This window comes from Triticum dicoccoides, chromosome 2B (genome assembly GCF_002162155.2).
Source record: "Triticum dicoccoides isolate Atlit2015 ecotype Zavitan chromosome 2B, WEW_v2.0, whole genome shotgun sequence".
NCBI lineage: Eukaryota > Viridiplantae > Streptophyta > Magnoliopsida > Poales > Poaceae > Triticum > Triticum dicoccoides.
The window spans coordinates 91,434,439-91,440,671 of NC_041383.1; positions in this window are offsets into that span (position 1 = coordinate 91,434,439).

Consider the following 6,233-nt stretch of genomic DNA (forward strand, 5'->3'; position numbering starts at 1 on the left):
GGGGAGGGGGAGTCCACCCAGAGGCCACAAGCCTGCCCCCCGGCGAGCCTAGAGGGCTTGTGGGTGTGACAACCTAGTTTTTGCCTTCTCTCTTTTTCCGAACTTGATTTGTATTTGCCTTCATTTGCCTTGGTTTTGAGTTTTTAAGAATCAATTCAAATGGACTTGTCACTTGGGCATGCCCTTGACTCTCACCCAAGTGACCCATTTGCCTCTCATCCAACTCCATTTCTTTCTAAAACCCTAGAATGGCCCATTGAATATTTTTCATAAGTGAAAATATTCATTTTCTTTCTGAAAGCTCATTTCAGAAATTAGAGCTCCAATGCAACCCCTATTTATATAGCTCCAAAAATCCTAAGATAATTCCTGAATTTTCTTTGGACCTTGGCCCACCTCCCTGAGTAAAAATATTGCATGACTTTTTGTAATATTTTTGCTACGGAAAATCTTTTCCATTCTGGCCCAAAAATGCACTTTTGTACAGCAAGTGTATTTTTCCTAAATCTTTTGGAGCTGATCTTTCTTGAGCTTAAACAACCTCTGAAGAAACCCTTAACCCCAGGAGATCAGCCCTAATGGCCTTCTAGAACCTAGCCAAACTTGGCGACCAAGTTTCTGTCTAGAAACTTGCCAGCAAGCTTGAGTCACTTCTGGTCGGCCTGGGTTTGAGTTTTCACCTTTCTTAGACCTAACACTGCGTGGACTCTAGCCCAGACATGGTTTGGCAGCGTTTGGGCGTCATTTTGGCAATGCCAGGGCGGTGACCGCGTGTGGACACGGGGCCTCGCATGTGTTTGACGCGCTCTGCGTCGCGCCAACGCCTCTGTTCAGCGCGTGCTAGAGCCAGAGCTTGCCGACGACTGCCGCACCGTGCCACCACCCTCGTCTCTTTGCCCTTGACCTCTCCATGGCGCTCGCCGATGCTGGAGATGCCGTAGTAAGCACGGGCGCGTCGTGGCCAAAAGCCATAGTGCACCCGTGCCCCCGTCTTCTTCTCCCCCTCCTTCATGTGCTCGTCCGCGAGCGTGGACAGCCTTCGCGTGATCGCTGAGCTCCTCGCGCCCTGGCTGATGGCCCTCGTCACCTCTCGCCGCCTTCCAGAGAGCTCCGACGGTGACACGTACCCCCTCCCCCCTCCGGCTATAAATTGCGCCCCTCCCATCCATTTCAGCGCCACCCACAACCCCATCCAACCTTCATACACACGCATCACAGTCGCAGCCCGGCCGGGCAGGCCTCTCGCCGTCGTGCCCGACCAGAGCTCGCTGGCAACACCAGTAGCTAAGCCACCCCGTCCCCGATCTCCTGGAGCCCAACCAACCACCTAGGCGCGTCCCTGGAGCCCCTCTGGTGTCGTCCTGAAGTCGCATAGCCCCTAGATCAGCCCCTCACCATCGCCTTCTTCCTCCCCGGCAAGATCCGACCGTCGTCGCCGCTTGCGAGCTTGATTGCGAGCAGCTCCGGCAGTCTCTCGCCGTGCCACGGGTATAGGCAGGTGCGCCGTATCCCCCTCCCCATTTCTATCCCTCCTGTCTGGCCCAAGGAGCGCTCCTCGCCGGCATGAGCTCCGGTGAATCTCCGTCGCGTTTTGTTTCTCTCCCCCTCCCCTCTATCCTGACCGGTGGGGCCTGTTGTTAGCCTCTCCGCTTGCACCCGAAGCGGTATGAGTGGAGGCGTCTTTTGGCTTTACGCCATCGATGTCACCCACCCTGGATTTTCAGTTTATTCATTTAATTCAAATATTTTGACCAGAACTTTGACCTTGAATATCTCCTAGCCTATAAGTCCAAATGAGTTGATTCTTTTTGCATTTGGTTTGTTACAAAAACTCCAGCAACACACCAAAGTGTGGATATTTTCCTTGATGCCTAGAATTTTTGTTGATTTTCAGAGTGGTTCTTGATATTTTGTTTTGTGGTTTTTAAATGTTTTCAGAGGGAGAGACTTGTCTTGAAGCTGTCTAGGAGGAGTGTGAACCTCCTCTGCACGAAGGCAAGCCACAATAACATTTGGATGGTGTCATCTCAATATCTATGATTCTCTACTTGAAGATGAGCTAATTTTCATGCATTTAAAATAGTTAAATAATTATGTTTTGATGCTTAGTTACTTTGTCATGCTTGTTATGCTTGTTTTAGTTACTGGTTAATTGCATGGAATAGTTTAATCAAGTAGAGTAAAGTTTTAGCTTTATGGTAATGCTTTGATAAATAATGGTAGTTTCTTTTGATAATTTCTATTTTCATATTAATAATAAATGACTAAAAATGAGGTTTGATAATAACCATTGTAGTAACATCAGTAGCTTTGTTAATGAGTAGTGCAAGATAGTTATTTCACGTTGATCCATTCTAATGAGTTGCATCTTGAGCATATCTAGTAGTGGCATGATCATGGCATTGTATGGCTTGTAGTGAGTTTATTTTCAAGTTAAACTTGATAATAATCCAACTTGAATATTAAGTTGATCAAGTCATGGTGCCTCTGAATCGGGTTCTTTTCAGTGCGACCACATTTACCTTATGGGGGGTCTTGATTCGGTCCTTTGTCATGCCTCTTACCGGTACCTCCAACTAGGGAAGGTTATGGGCGCGCGGTACCCTGGCCCGGTAAGCAGACATAACCTTGTGTGCTCGTTTGTTTTTATGGTACCTTGTCCCTGTTTGGGACCGTTTTGCCACGACGGTGGCCACAGATGCCTTTGGTAGGCATGGGCGACCCATGACTTAGCCCTGAGAGGGAGTGAGTCGGAGTGGCCGGGAGAGTGTCATGGCAAGGGAAGGGTTTCGTCGGAACTTGGTCCACCCGAATGGGAGTGCGAGGCCCTTGAGTTCTATAGTGTGGGTAAAGTGTGCTACCTCTGCAGAGTGTATTTTTAATCTATCGATAGCCGCGTCCTCGGTTATGGACACAACACTACAAAAAAAAGACACATCCGTGACATTTGGGCCAAACGAATTTTTTTGTCATACTTATGACACTTCTATGACGATAATTGTGACAAAACCCGGTATCATCATAGATGTGGTGGGCTCCTACTTCTATGACAAAAAATCATGACAGAAAATGTGCTTTTCATCCTGGGCGGGACGGAGATGCAGCTGCATGACATTCTTTGGGTTGTCCATGACGGAAAAAACCATGGTATAAGCGAGGGTGAGGAAAATTTCGAGGAGTTCCCGGTTACGGTGGGTGGTCGGGGCTGAGCGATGCATGTTTCTCTCGTACACGTACGCGCCTGTGTGCGAGGCATTGGGCTCTAACTGAACCCGAGCGAGGCGTCGCCTAACTGAACCCGAGCGATTGCACTGCAGGCTACACGTTACTGAACCCGAGCGATCGATCGATGGCTGTTAACTCAACCCGATCGAGCGATTCCGTCGCTACTGCTGCTAACTGAAGCCGATCGATGCTGCCTCTGGATGAACAGTGAGCGTTGCAGGGGGGTTGGATGAACAGTGAGCGGTGGGGGGTGGATGAACAGGACCCCGTGGCGTTGCCTCTGGATGAACAGGACCCCGATCGATCGAGCCGGTTGGGGCTGGATGAACAGGACCCCGTGGAGGGCTGCATGAATAGGACGACCCCGTGGAGGGCTGGATGAACAGGACGACCCGTGGAGGGGTGGATGGACAGGAGCCCATGGAGGGGTGGTTGAACAATAGCCGATGGAGTAGCGCGCAGTGGAGGCTGGATGAACAGGAGCCCGTGGATGAACAGGAGCCCGTCGAGGCTGGAGGAGGTCGACGGTGGATGAACAATAGCCCGTGGAGGTTGGAGGAGGTCGACGGTGGAGATGAACAGAATCTTGTGGAGTCCCGTTTTTCGGTACGCCATACCCCTCCCGATGAACAGGACCCCTGTTTCGACCGTAGCGCTCCAACATAAGTCTGTTTCGTCCGTTTTGCGGTACGCCACACCCCTACCGATCAACAGGACCGCTTTTGGACCGTAGGAGGTCCAACACAAGTCCGTTTCCTCCATTTTGCGGTATGCCAGACCCCTCCTGATGAACAGGATCCCGTTTCGAACATGGCCGGTCGAACACAAGGCCGTTTCCTCCGTTCTGCGGTACGCGAGGCCTTGTTTCCATCGCCTGTTCCGTCGAAGCCGGTTGGCTCCCACGTGTTCTTTTGCCTCCTGATGAACACGACGCATTCCGTTGCCTCCCGATGAACACGATGCATTCCATTGCCTCAACATGAACACGAAGCCGACGCAGTTTCTCTGTTCCGACCCAGCCATGTACACGAGCCCTGGCCGTACGTATGCGCGAGTAGGCGTTCGAGACCCCGCCCGTATGTACGTGCGTGGCCGTATTTACTTTCTTGCACCCTGGCCGTTGTACGTACATGTACATGCTACGTGCGCGCCTCTACTACGACACGTGCGTTCCTCTACTAAGACACGTGCGCGCCTCTACATCGACCAGTATGTACATACACGTTCGCGACCAGAATGACAACGCTACGTACGCTTAGACCAGGTGGGTCCTGACTGTCAGGCACTTCCTTACGTGCGAAGATGTAGATGGTGGGTCCCAGCAGTCAGGGGGGGCGAATCGTTCTTCTTTGCCCGGACGCACTTCCTTGCATGCGAAGATGTAGCTGGTGGGTCTCAGCAGTCAGGGGGCGAATCATTTTTTCCCCGGACGCACTTCCTTGCGTGCGAAGATGTAGCTGGTGGGTCACTGCAGTCAGGGGGCGAATCATTTTTTTCGCGGAATACGGTGGCCCATCCGGTGGGTCCCTGCTGTCAGGTCGAGGAATAATTATTTTGCGCGTAATAAGGAGGCACTTCCTTGCGACTGCCGTGGACCCTGCTGTCAGCCTCTCCACGTATAGTACTCTTCCGATGGAAGTCGGTCGTTGACCACATTGACCACGCCCCACCGAGAGCACCACAGCGCTGGACGACGACAAGGCCTAGGAAGGGGATGACGCGGAGCCGGGGAAGACGCAGTAGTGGATACCCACACGAAGAGGAGTACTAGGGTTCACTTGTTCGGCTGCGGTGTGAGGCTGCCGTCGCCGCAGAATAACAGGGGGTGTGGGTGAGTAGAGGGATGGTCTGGCCAGCGGTGGGAGTAGTAGGGGGCGGTGAGGCCTCCGCAGCATCACAGCCGGCCACGGGAGGCAGGAGCATGCGGCACGACCAGCGCTGCTTTGGGCGGCTGGAGCACGAAGACCAAAGGTTGAAGAAGCACTACGGTCGTTGGATGGACATCATACGGTCACTGGAGCTAGAATCGTTCATATTGACTAAGTTGACAAAGCCCTCCATCCCCGTCAACTTAGTAGGTCGACAAGTCAGCCTCCCACCAAGGTGAGTCCCAGCTAGCAGGGGGAGTATTCATTTTTTTTGTGCGTAATAAGGAGGCATTTCCGGTGGGTCCGAGCTGACAGCGGGGGAACGTTTTTTCCACGAAATACAGAGGCCCTTCCGGTGGGTCCCAGCTATCAGGTGGAGGAATCATTATTTTGCGCGTAATAAGGAGGCATTTCCCTATGTGGGCCCCTACTGTCAGCCTCTTCCGATGGCTGTTGTTTGTTGACCATGTTGACCTCGCCGCGCCAAGAGCACAAACGCGGTGGACGAGGGCGAGGCCCAGGAAGAGAACCACCCAGAGCCGGCGAAGCTACTGCAGCGGATGCCCACGCTGAGGGGAGTATGGGCGCTTACTGGTCGGTTGTGGGGTGAGGCTGACGTCGCCGGAAAATAACAGGATGTGTGGGTGGTTAGAGAGATGGCCTGGCGGCAGCACAGCCAGCCACGGGAGGAGGGAGCAGGCAGTCTCGCTGGCGCTGGTTTGGGCGGCTGGAGCAGGAAGATCAGAGATTGAAGAAGCACAGCGGCCGTTGGATGGACATCCAACAGTCACTGCTGTGTGTTGACTAAGTTGATAAAGCCTTGCGTACGCGTCAATTTTTTTTAGGATAACGTCATCGTCAACCTAGTAGGCCCAGAAGTCAGCCTCCAAATCTGTGGAAAACAGCATACATCCCATTAGCCATTATTTTCAATAATTTACAACCCATTTGCTAATTCTTAAGGATATTTGAAGCCCATATTCTTTTTGTTAGCATTACAGACCATATATTCTGGGCACTGCTAAAAAATTCAACGAAATTTTGCATATTTCGATGGGGTCCGAACTCTTTTAATCACGAAATTTTGAGTCACGTTAAAAATAATTTTCAAAACATTATATCAAAATAAAATTCAAAAAA